We start from the raw sequence: 13,871 nt of genomic DNA, 5'->3' as shown, positions 1-13,871 counted from the left end.
CTAGCTCCTCCATTAGGGATCCTGTGTTCCAACCAATAGATGACTGTGAGCATCTACTTCTGTATTTGACAGGCACTGGCATAGCCCCACAAGAGGCAACTATATCAGGGTTCTTTCAACAAAATCTTGCTGGCATATGCATTAGTGTTTGCATTTGGTGGCTGATTATGGGATGGATCCTCGGTGGGGGCAGTATCTGGATGAGCCATCCTTTCATCTCAGGTCCTAACTTTGTCTATGTACCTCCTTCCATGGGTATTTTGTTCCCTATTCTAAGGAGGAATGAAGTATCCACAAATTGGTCTTCCCTCTTCTGGATTTTCTTTGTTTTGCAAATTGTATCTTGAGTATTCTGAGTTTCTAGTCTAATATGCACTTATCAGTGAGTTCATATCATGTGAGTTCTTTTGTGATTGCGTTGCCTCACTCAGGATGATATGCTCCAGATACATCCATTTGCCTAAAATTTTCATAAATTCACTGTTTTTAATAGCTGCGTAGTACTCCATTGTGTAAATGTAGCACATTTTCTGTGTCCATTCTTCTGGTGAGGGACATCTGGGTTCTTTCCAGCTTCTGGCCATTATAAATGAGGCTGCTATGAACATAGTGAAGCATGTGTCCTTATTACCAGTTGGACGTCTCTGGTTATAATCCCAGGAGTGGTATTGCTGGATCTTCAGGTATTACTATGTCCAATTTTCTGAGGAATTGCCAGACTGATTTCCATATGGTTGTATAAGCTTGCAATCCCACTAGTAATAGAGAATGTTCCTCGTTCTCCATATCCTCACCAGCATCTGATGTCACCTCAATTTTTTATCTTAGCCATTCTGATTGGTGTGAGGTGGAATCTCAGGGTTGTTTTGATTTTCATTTCCCTGGTGTTCAAGAATGCTGAACATTTTTTCAGGTGCTTCTCCGCCCTTCTGTATTCCTCAGTTGAGAATTCTTTGTGTAGTTCTGTACCTCATTTTTAATGGGTTTATTTGAATTTCTGGAGTCCAGCTTCTTAAACTCTTTGTAGATATTGGATATTACTCCACTATCAGATTTAGGATTGGTAAAAATGCTTTCTTACTCTGTTGGTGGCCTTTTTGTCTTATTGAGAGTATCTTTTGCCTTACAGAAGCTTTGCAATTTTATGAGGTCCCATTTGTCTATTCTTGATATTACAGTACAATCCATTTTTGTTCTGTTCAGGAATTTTCTCCATGTTCCCATATATTTGAAGATTTTCCCTACTTTCTCCTCTATAAATTTCAGTGTCTCTGGCTTTATGTGGAGTTCTTTGATCCACTTAAAGTTAAGCTTTGTATAAGGAGATAAGAATGGATCAATTCACGTTCTTCTTCATAATAACCATCATTTGAGCCAGCACCATTTGTTGAAGATTCTGTCTTCTTTCCAATGAAGGGTTTTAGATCCCTTGTCAAATATCAAGTGACCATAGGTGTGTGGGTTCAGTTCTGGGTCTTTAATTCTATTCCATTGACCTACCTGTGTGTCACTGTACCAGTACCATGCAGTAGGTTGTTGTTTTTGTTGTTGTTTTGTTTTTATTTGTTTGTTTAATCACAATTGCTCTGTAATACAGCTTAAAGTCAGGCATGTTGATTCCACTAGAAGTACTTTTATTGTTGAGAATATTTTTTGGTATTCTAGGTTTTTTGTTATTCCAAATGACTTAGCAAAATGCCCTTTGTAACTCACTGAAAAATTGAGTTGGAATTTTGATGGGGATTGCTTTGAATTTGTAGATTGCTTTCATCAGGATAGCCATTTTGACCATATTAATCCTGCCAATCCATGAGCATGGGAGATATTTCCATCTTCTGAGATTGTCTTCAATTTCTTTCTTCAGAGACTTCAAGTTCTTATCATACAGATCTTTCACTTCCTTACTTAGGGTCACAACAGGATATTTTATATTATTTGTGACTATTGTGAAGGGTGTTGTCTCCCTTATTTCTTTCTCATTCTGCTTATCCTTTGTGTCGAGAAAGGCCACTGATTTGTTTGAGTTAATTTTATATTCAACTATTGCACTGAAGCTATTTATCAGGTTTAGGAGTTCTTTGTTGGAATTTTTAGGGTGACATATACATAGTATCATATCATCTGCGAATAGTGATATTTTGATCACTTCCTTTCTAATTTGTATTCCCTTCTTTTCTTTTTGCTGTCGAATTGCTCTGGCTAGGGCTTCAAGTACTATATTGAATAGGTAGGGAGAAAGTGGGCAGCCTTGTCTACTCCCTGATTTTACTGGGATTGCTTCCTGTTTCTCTCCATTTAGTTTGATGTTGGCTACTGTTTTGCTATATATTGCATTTATTATGTTTAGGTATAGGCCTTGAATTCCTGATCTTTCCATGGATTTTATCATGAATGGGTGTTCTTTTTTTGTCAAATGCTTTCTCAGTATCTAATGAGATGATCATGGGATTTTTGTCTTTGAGTTTGTTTATGTAGTGGATTATGTGGATGGTTTTCCATATATTAAACCATCCACTGCATTCCTGGGAAGAAGCCTACTTGGTCATGATGGATGATCATTTTGATGTGTTCTTGGATTTTGTTTGCGAGGATTTTATTGACTATTTTAGCTTTGATGTTTATAATGGAAATTGGTCTGAAGTTCTCTTTCTTTGTTGGGTTTGTGTGGTTTAGGTATCAGAGTAATTGTGGCTTCATAGACTGAATTGAGTAGAGTACTTTCTGTTTCCATTTTGTGGAATAGTTTGAGGAGAGTTGGAGTTAGGTCTTCTTTGAAGGTCTGATAGAACTCTGCACTAAACCCAACTAGTCCTTGGCATTTTTTGGTTCGGAGACTATTAATGACTGCTTCTGTTTCTTTAGGGGAAATGGGAATGTTTAGATAGTTAACCTGATCCTGATTTAAATTTGTTACCTGGTATCTGTCTAGGAAATTGTCCATTTACTCAAGGTTTTCCAGTTTTGTTGAATATAGCCTTTTGTAGTAGGATATGATGATGTTTTGGATTTCCTCAGGTTTTCTTGTTATGTCTCATTTTTCATTTCTGATATTTTAAGTTAGGATAGTGTACCTGTGACCTCTAGTTAGTCTGGCTAAGGGTTTACTTATCTTGTTGATTTTCTCAAAGAACCAACTCCTGGTTTAGTTGATTCTTTGAATAGGTCTTTTTGTTTCCCCTTGGTTGATTTCAGACCTAAGTTTGATTATCTCCTGCTGTCTACTCCTCTTGGGTGAATTTGCTTCCTTTCATTCTAGAGCTTCAAGGTGTGCTGTCATGTTCCTAGGCTTTTCTCCCTCTAGTTTCCTTTTAGAGCCATTCAGGGCTATGAGTTTTCCTCCTACATTTGCTTTCATTGAGTCCCATAAGTTGGGGTATGTTTTGGCTTTCTATTATTTATGTTGTTCTTGAAGATCAACCTTAGTCCATGGTGATCTGATAGGATGCATGGAATAATTTCAATAAATTTGTATCTGTTTAGATCTGTTTTTGACCGATTATATGGTCAAATTTGGAGGATGTACTGTGAAGTGCTGAGAAGAAGGTATATCCTTTTCTTTTAGGATAAAATGTTCTGTAAATATCTGTTAAATCCATTTGCTTCATAACTTCTGTTAGTGTCCATGTGTCTTTGTTTAGTTTCTGTTTCCAGGATCTGTCCATTGGTGGGAGTGGTGTGTTGAAGTCTTCCACTATTATTGTGTGAGGTACAATGTGTGCTTTGAGCTTTACTAAAGTTTCTTTAATGAATGTGGCTGCCCTTGCATTTGGAGCATAGATATTTAGAATTGAGAGTTCGTCTTGGTAGATTTTACCTTTGATGAGTATGAAGTGCCCCTCCTTGTCTTTTTTTGATAACTTTGGATTGGAATTCAATTTTGTTCAATATTAGAATGGCTACACCAGTTTGTTTCTTCAGACCAGTTGCTTGGAAAAATTTTTTCCAGCCTTTCACTCTAAGGTAATGCCTGTCTTTTTCCCTGAGGTCTGTTTCCTGTAGGCTCCAAAATGTTGAGTGGTGTTCATGAAGCCCGTCTGTTAGTCTATGTCTTTTTATTGAGGAATTGAGTCCATTCATATTAAGAGATATTAAAGAAAAGTCATTGTTGATTCCTGTTATTTTTATTGTTAGAGTTAGATTCTGTTCTTGTGGCTACCTTATTTTAGGTTTGTTGAAGGATTTCTTTCTTGCTTTTTCTAGCGCATAGTTTCCATCCTTGTGTTGGTGTTTTCCCTTTATCATCCTTTGAAGTGCTGGACTTGTTGAAAGGTATTGTGTGAATTTGGTTTTGTCATGGAATAATCTGTTGTGTTGGTATACCATATTTTCTGTATTCATTCCTCTGTTGATGGACATCTGGATTATTTCCAGCTTCTGCCTATTATAAATAAGTCTGCTATGAAAATAATGGATCATGTGTCCTTATTAAAAGGTTGGAGAACCTTTTGGGTATATGTCCAGGAATGCTATTACTGGATCTTCCAGTAGTACTGTGTTCAATTTTCTGAGAAACTGCCAAACTGATTTCTAGGGTGGTTGAATCAACGTGCAATTCTAACAGTATTGAAGGGGTGCTCCTCTTTCTCCACATCCTCACTAGCATCTGCTGTCATCTGAGTTTTTTTATTTTAGCCATTCTTTTGATATGTTTTGTTTGTTTTATTCATATTAGTCTCCCATACTATAAAGGCAAAATCTGTATCTATCCTGGAAAGCCAGAGTAATCTGGAAAAAACAAGCCTTAATACCTCAGATCCTCACATGGTACATGGGTGGACCAGCACTAGGGTGAGACAATCACACGTGAGTAGTCCCCATTTTTCCATATGTTCATCAATGGCTCTCAGATCCACCAAAGCATACATTTCCATGAATTCCTTTTAAAGACAAAACTTGGATTATTATGTGTGCTGTTTGAGGGTTCCAAATGACACAAATCTAATTGTTTCAAGACTATTTCCTTGAGAACATAAAATTTAGGTTCCAAAATGGTCCTCTGGTCCACCCATGTGTTGGCTTTCAACAACCAGTCTAATGTTATAGGGTCAGGTACCTTGATGTCAAGTGTTCTTGATGACAGTGACCATTATAATTAGCAGTGATCCATGACTTTGACACCTGTGAAGCCCAGTTGGTCAATGTTGTATAACATTATCAAAAAAAAGGCATGATCTTCCACAATAAGAAAAACATCCATGTCTTCCAGAATATTTCTTCCTCAGAGGTAGAAGGGAACATTAGCCAAAATAGGTGTAAAAGTTCGCTGATTGCTGTCCAAGTTCTGCCAACTGACAGGTCAGGTAGTCATTTTTGTGGCCTGTTGGTTTTCAACTCCTGTAATGAAGGGATCAGGCCAGAATCCCCAGTGGAGGAATCTTAATGATTCTTTTTTTTTTTTCTTTTCTTTTTCAAATAGAGTGACACCTTCCCCTGTGCCAAGCAACCCTTTAACTGCTATACAGTCAAAATATACAGTCATCATCTAGGACTGAAGAAACACAGGCATGTTCTAAAAGCTTCCTGGCCAAGCACGGATCCCTCTTATGGCATGGGAGGGGGGCATCGGCAGGGGGTTGGCCTGAGGGTAGCCTTCTTCTACTGGTAGACATCTGATTAGAATCATTTGTTGAAGAAGCTTTCACATTTCCTTTGTATTGTTTTGCCTTCTTTATAAAAAATTAAGCATTCATTGCTATCTGTGTTAATTTTGTCATATTAAATTTGATTTGATTTATCAAACTGTCTGTTTCTGTATGGGGTTTTTAACACTATTGTTCTGTAGTAAAACTTGAGGTCATTATTGGAGATTTTTCCCAAAGTTATTTATTGTTTGTGATTGTACTGAGTATCATGGATTTTTTTTTTAGTGTTATATCTCAATGTAATTTCTTAAAACAAGCATCAGACTTATAATACAGAAGAAGAACAAGAATAGTAGGTGATTGATCAGCCAAGGTACATGAAGATTCATAATGGTTCTTTACACAAAATAGAGAAAATGCATTACATAAAAGCTGATAGGAGCCAGGCAGTATAGTGGTTATAACTGAAATAAGATCAACCCTATCTAAAAACAGCTATTCACAGGAGCCAGGTGAAAGGTCTGATACACCCAGGTACAATGCTAGTCTATTGTTAAATCCACCACCCTTAGTAAATACCTAATTATGCTATTCCTCTGGGCATACTGAAAAATATCCTTAAACAACAAACCACCTTCTTTTGTTATTTAATTAGGTATTTTCTTCATTTACATTTCAAATGCTATCCTAAAAGTCCCCCTTACCCTCCCCCCCCCATCCCCTACCTACCCACTCCCACTTCTTGGCCCTGGCGTTCCCCTGTACTGAGGCATATAACTTTTCAAGACCAAGGGGCCTCTCTTCCCAATGATGACCGTCTAGGCCATCTTCTGATACAGATGCAGATAGAGATACCAGCTCCTGGGGTACTGGTTAGTTCATATTGTTGTTCCACCTATAAGGTTGCAGACCCCTTTAGCTCCTTTGATACTTCCTCTAGCTCCTCCATTGGTGGCCCTCTGTTCCATCCAATAGGTTATGGTGAGCATCCACTTCTGTGTTTGCTAGGCCCCGACATAGCCTCAAAAGAGACAGCTATTTCAGGGTCCTTTCAGCAATATATTGCTGGTGTATGAAATAGTGTCAACGTTTAAAGGCTGATTATGTGATGGATTCCCGGGTATGGCAGTCTCTGGATGGTCCATCCTTTCCTCTCAGCTCCAAACTTTGTCTCTGTAACTCCTTCCATGGGTGTTTTGTTCCCAATTCAAAGAAGGGTCAAAGTGTCCATACTTTGGTCTTTGTTCTTCTTGAGTTTCATGTGTTTTGCAAATTGTATATTATATCTTAGGTTTTCTAAGTTTCTGGGCTAATATTCACTTATCAGTGAGTACATATAATCTAAGTACTTATATGATTGGGTTACCTCACTCAGGATGATGCCCTCCAGGTCCATCCATTTGGCTAGGAATTTCATAAATTCATTATTTTTAATAGCTGCTGTAGTACTCCATTGTGTAAATGTATCACATTTTCTGTATACATTCCTCTGTTGAAGGGCATCTGGGTTCTTTCCAGCTTCTGGCTATTATAAATAAGGCTGCTATGAAGATAGTGGAGCATGTGTCCTTCCTACCTGTTGAAACATCTTCTGGATATATGCCCAGAAGAGGTATTGCGGGATCCTCCGGTAGTACTATGTCCAATTTCCAGAGGAACCGCCAGACTGATTTTCAGGGTGCTTGTACAAGCTTGCAATCACACTAACAATGGAGGAGTGTTTCTCTTTCTCCACCATCATCTGCTGTCACCTGAATTTTTGATCTTAGCCATTCTGACTGGTGTGAGATGGAATCTCAGGGTTGTTTTGACTTGCATTTCCCTGATGATTAAGGATGCTGAACATTTTTTCAGTTGCTTCTCAGCCATTTGGTATTCTTCAGGTGAGAATACTTTGTTTAGCTCTGAGCTCCATTTTTTAATTGGGGTTATTTTATTTTCTGGAGTCTACCTTCTTGAGTTCTTTACATATGTTGGATATTAGTCCCCTATCTGACTTAGGATAGGTACAGATCTTTTCCCAATCTTTTAGTGGCCTTTTTGTCTTATTGACGGTGTCTTTTGCCTTACAGAAACTTTGCAAGTTTATGAGCTCGCATTTGATGATTCTCGGTCTTACAGCAGAGGCCATTGCTGTTCTATTCAGGAATTTTCCCCCTGTGCCCATATCTTCGAGGCTTTTCCATACTTTCTCCTCTATAAGTTTTACTGTCTCTGGTTTTATGTGGAGTTCTTTGATTCATATAGATTTGATCTTAGTACAAGGATATAGGAATGTATCAATTCACATTCTTCTACATGAGAATCCCAGTTGTGCCAAAACCATTTGTTGAAAATGCTGTCTTTTTTCCACTGGGATGGTTTTAGCTCCCTTGTCAAAGAGCAAGTGACCGTAGGTGTGTGGGTTCATTTCTGGGTCTTCAATTCTATTCCATTGGTCTACTTGTCTGTCGCTATACCAGTACCATGCATTTTTTATCACAATTGCTCTGTATTACAGTTTTAGGTCAGGCATGGTGATTCCACCAGACGCTCTTTTATCATTGCGAATAGTTTTTGCTATTTTTTTCCAGATAAATTTGCACATTGCTCTTTTTAATTTGGTGAAGAATTGTGTTGGAATTTAGATGGGGATTGCATTGAATCTGTAGATTGTTTTTGGCAAGATAGCCATTTTTACTATATTGATCCTGCCAATCCATGAGTATCGGAGATCTTTCCATCTTTTGAGATTGTCTTTAATTTCTTTCTTCAGAGACTTGAAGTTCTTATCATACAGATCTTTCACTTCTTTAGTTAAAGTCATTCAAAAATATTTTATATTTTTGTGTCTATTGTGAAGGTGTTGTTTCCCTAATTTCTTTCTCAGACTTTTTATCCTTTGTGTAGACAAAGGCCATTGAATTGTTTGAGTTAATTTTATATCCACCTATACCACTAAAGCTGTTTATGAGGTTTAGGAGTTTTCTGGTGGAATTTTTAGGGTAACTTGTATATATTATCATATCATCTGCAAAAAGAGATATTTTGACTTCTTCTTTTCCAATTTGTATCCCCTTGATCTCCTTTTGTTGTTGAAATGCTCGGCTAGGATTTCAAGTACTATGTTTAATAGGTAGGAAGATTGTAGGCAGCCTTGTCTAGTCCCTGATTTTAGTGGGATGGCTTCCAGATTCTCACCAGTTACTTTGATGTTGGATATTGGTTTGTTGTAGATTGCTTTTATCAAGTTTAGGTATGGGCCTCGAATTCCTGATCTTTCCAAGACTTTTATCATGAATGGGTTTTGGATTTTGTCAAATGCTTTCTCCACATCTAATGAGATGATCATGTGGGTTTGTCTTTGAGTTTGTTTACATAGTGTATTACATTGATGGATTTCCATATATTAAACCATCCCTGCATCCCTGGAATAAAACCTACTTGGTCAGGATGGATGATTGTTTTGACGTGTTCTTGGATTCAGTTAGCGAGTTTTATTGAGCAGTTTTGCATTGATATTCATAAGGGAAATTGGTCTGAAGTTCTCTATCTTTGTTGGGTCTTTCTGTGGTTTAGGTATCACAGTATAATTGTGGTTTCATAAAATGAGTTGGGTATAGGACCTTCTGATTTTATTTTGTGGAATAGTTTGTGAAGAACTGGAATTAGATATTCTTTGAAGGTCTGATAGAACTCTGCACTAAACCCATCTGGTCTTAGGCTGTTTTTGGTTGGGAGACTATTAATGACTGCTTCTATTTCTTTAGTGGATATAGGACTGTTTAGATCATTTATCTGATCCTGATTTAACTCTGGTACTAGGTATATGTCTAAAAATTGTACATTTCATCCAGGTTTTCCAGTTTTGTTGAGTGTAGCCTTTTGTAGAAGGATTTGGTGGTCTTTTGGATTTCTTCAGGATCTCTTGTTATGTTTCCCGATTCATTTCTGATTTTGTTAAATAGGATGTTGTCCCTGTGCCCTCTAGTGAGTCTAGTTAAGGGTTTATCTATCTTGTTGATTTTCTCAATGAACCAGCTCCTCGTTTGGTTGATTCTTTTAATAGTTCTTCTTGTTTCAACTTGGTTGATTTAGCCCATGAGTTTAATTATTTCCTGTCCCCTACGCCTCTTGGGTGAATTTGCCTCCTTGTGTTCTACAGCTTTTAGGTGTGTTGTCAAGCTGCTAGTTTGTGCTCTCTTTGGTTTCTTCTTGAAGGCTCTCAGAGCTATGAGTTTTCCTCTTAGAAATGCTTTCATTGTATCCCATAAGTTTGGGTATGTTGTAGCTTCATTTTCATTAAACTCTAAAAAGTCTTCAATTTCTTTCTTTATTCCTTCCTTGACCACGGTATCATTGAGTACAGTGTTGTTCCGTTTCTTCGTTAATGTTGGCTTTCTATTATTTATTGTTATTGAGGATTCTGTAGTCCACACTCTCACCTGCACAGAATAGTCTCTGAGGGATCATATTACCAAGATGACTCCCCCAGGTGCTCTGGCAAAGCCCTTCCAGGCAGGGTGGACACTTCTCCTCTGGCAGGGAAGGTGCCCGAATGTCTGGAGCCCTAACTGGGATTTGCTCCAGAAGCTGTTTAGCTTTTGCCTGTTCCAGAAGCTGTTAGCTTCTGTAGTCCACACTCTCATCTGTGCAGACTAGTCTCTTAGGGATCTGGGAACCAAGATGGTTACCCTAGGTGCTCCCAGATTTTTTTTCAATATAGAGTTTAAAATGACTCTTTTAAATTCATTTAAAATTGTGTAATTAATTGTGTAAATAATTTGTGATCTAATGGCCATTATCAACCTATGAATCCTGCCTATCGATGAGCAGGTGAGATCTTTCCATCTTCTGATATTTTCAGTCTCTTTGTTTAGGAACTTGTAGTTCATGTCATATGAATCTTTCACCTTCTTTAATAGAGTTATATCAAGATGTTTTATATTATTTAAATTATATATATGTTTTATATTATTTATATTATATTAAAAGTTCTATTTTTATTGAATTTTGTATTCAGCAACAGTTCTGGAGATTTTTATTAGCTGAAGTAGTTCTTTTGAGGAATTTTGTTATATTCATATATATATATATATATATATATGAATATAACAATTTTTTATTTCTTCTCTTATCAAATTGTACTAATCTACTTTAAATTGATTTTTAAATTGATTTTAAAACCTTTGATTTTATCAAAGGTTTTAAGCATTTAATGAGACAATATAGTTAATTTTTTATTTTAGTTAATATGTATATATATATATATATATATATATATATATATATATATATATATATAGAGAGAGAGAGAGAGAGAAGATTGATGGATTTCATTTACTGATCCATCATTGCATTTCTGGGAAAAATCCTACTTGTTCTTGATGGGTGATATCTTTGAAGTATTTCTGGATTTGTTTTGGGTATATTTTATGGAATATTTTTTCATCAATGGTTCTAAAAGAAATCATTTTGAAATTCTCTTTGTTTGTTGACTGTTTGTGTGGTTTAGTTATTGTAGAGACAGAGTGTTTTTGGCAGTGTTTCCTTGTTTCCATTTAGTGCAATAATTTGAAGAGAACTGCTATTATCTCTTCTTAGAAATAATATGATGATGTTATATGATGTGATATTATGTATAAACAACCCTAAAAATTCCAACAGAGAACTCCTAAACCTGATAAATAGCTTCAGTGAAGTTGCTGAATATAAAATTAACTCAAACAAATCAGTGGCCTTTCTCTACGCAAAGGATAAACAGGATGAGAAAGAAATTATGGAGACAACACCCTTCACAATAGTCCCAAATAACGTAAAATATCTTGGTGTGACCCTAAGTAAGGCAATGAAAGATCTGTATGATAAGAACTTCAAGTAATATTTTTGTTTAGGGTATTTTTGATGGCTGTTTCTATTTCTTTATTGGTTACAGCCAGTTTAAATTGTTTACCTGATCTTGTTTAAAATTTGATATGTGGTAAGTGTCTAGAAAAAACATCTATTTTATTAATATTTTCAATGTGCTCGTGTCACAGGCCCTTGAAGTAAGACTTAGACATCTTTTACAAATCTTAAACTTTCAAATATATACTGGTCACCTAGGACTGAGTTTATAATTGAACTGTCATTTTTGGGAAGGCAGAGCCACAACCATGATGATGGGTACTGGCATAGCCATTGCTGTTTATGGGAATGAAGAGTAAGAAATGAAAGATAAACATGGACAGGGCAGAGAATGCCATCTGGAATAAGTTGGCATAGCTGACTGTCAGGCAGCTGGAGCCACAGCTGCCACAGCACCCACTAAACATCCACTGAACATACCCAAGTGAGATCAAAACAGACTATGGAGGTTCCTTTGGCTGCTGTTACTGCTTGTGCTTTTGGATTTGACTTGAGGCAGGACTGATTTTCCAGAAGCTGTTACTTTCAGGTACCGAGCAAAGGAAAGGCCTGGAGCTTTTAGCAGGTTAACTAGGTAGAGTGGCCATGCTTGTAAATGATGGGGAAAGGTGGCTTCTATTTGAGGTAGTGTTGCTATTGGAAGAAATTGTCCTGCATTGGGCTCATCGGCATACCACTTATTGTAGAGAAGGCAACTTTAATGTCAGTTTTATACAGAGCAGCCTGCCAGTTCATTATTTCAGGGGCATGCTGATCTGCCCATTCTTTGTAAAAAGGTCTGCTCAAAGACGACAGCATCAAGAGAAATAGAGGAAGAGAACCTCAGTACAATGTCACTCACCAGAGGACTATCACAGTAAGATCATCAATGTTATACCACATCACAATACCTACTTCAATAGAAACATCCAGGGACTTATAACATCCAGATAGCTGAAAACACCTTGGAAGAAGAAAAACGACAAAAGACAGGTCAATATGCCAACTTCAGAACATAGCAAGCTTAATATAGAAAATCATATTAAAAATATGAAAATCTATATATAGAATTTATATTTATATTTAATATAGAAAATCTATATTAAAATCTATATATTATATATTCTATAAAAATTTCTATATATTATATATATATAATATATAATAAAATTATATATAATATAATATAATATAGTAAAATATATAATAAAAATTTCTATATATTATATATATATATATATATATATATATATATATACTAACACAACTGTAGAAAAGAATATGACTTTAAATCCATTTTTTATAGATGATAGAGGCCTTTCAACAGGAACTTAATAAGTCCCATAATTAAATGCAAGAAAATATAATAAAGAAAGAGAAGTTGTTCAAGAAGAAAACAACCAACTAAAGTATAGTTGAAAATAAAATTATACAGGTGAAGGAAATGAAGAAAACTGAGCAAGACCTGAAAGTGGAACAGAATCAATGAGCAATAAAGAAAATATAAACTGAGGGAATCTTGGAGATGGAAAATCTAGTGAAAGAAAAAACAGATGCAAGCATCACCTACAAAATACCAAAAATGAAAGAAAGAATCTCAGGCATAGAAGATAGTATAGAAGAAACTGATTCATCCATCAAAGAAAATGTGAAATGTAAAAGTATTACTGACAAAGAAGTCCAGGAATTTGGGAATAGCATGAAAACACCTAACTTAAGAATAATAGGAATAGAGAAAACCGGACTGAGCAGGACCACAAGCCTCTTCTGATCTGACCAGCACCGGGGTAGCTAAAGTGCAGGGTCGGCTGACACCCGCCAGCTACCCAAGACACCCGCCACAGGATCTTGAGACTTCTGGTGAGTGGAACACAGCTTCTGCTCCAGTCCAATCGCGCGGGACCTGAGACTGCTTTGGTTGGGGAGGCAGAAATACGGCCTGAGTAAGGCCACAAGCCTCTTCTGGTCTGACCAGCACCGGGATGGCTAGAGCGCAGGGTCGGCTGACACCCATCAGCTCCCCACGACACCCGCCACAGGATTTTGAGACTTCTGGTGAGTGGAACACAGAGTCTGCTCCAATCTTTAAATAGTGACAACGATAACAACTAACCCCAGAGATTACCAGATGGTGAAAGGTAAACGTAATAATCTTACTAACAGAAACCAAGACCACTCACCATCATCAGAAACCAGCACTCCCACTTTGCCCAGTTCAGGGCACCCCAACACACCGGAAAAGCTAGACCCGGATCTAAAATCATATCTCATGATGATGGTAGAGGACATCAAGAAGGACTTTAATAACACACTTAAAGAAATACAGGAGAACACTGCTAAACAGGTAGAAGACATTAAAGAGGAAGCACAAAAATCCCTTAAAGAATTGCAGGAGAACACTGCTAAACAGGTAGAAGACATTAA

The sequence above is a fragment of the Mus caroli genome, unplaced genomic scaffold, assembly GCF_978045245.1.
Source record: "Mus caroli unplaced genomic scaffold, Mus_caroli_1 scaffold_8, whole genome shotgun sequence".
Taxonomy (NCBI): Eukaryota; Metazoa; Chordata; class Mammalia; order Rodentia; family Muridae; genus Mus; species Mus caroli.
The sequence above is the reverse complement of the archived record's forward strand: the minus strand, read 5'-3'. Positions refer to the sequence as shown.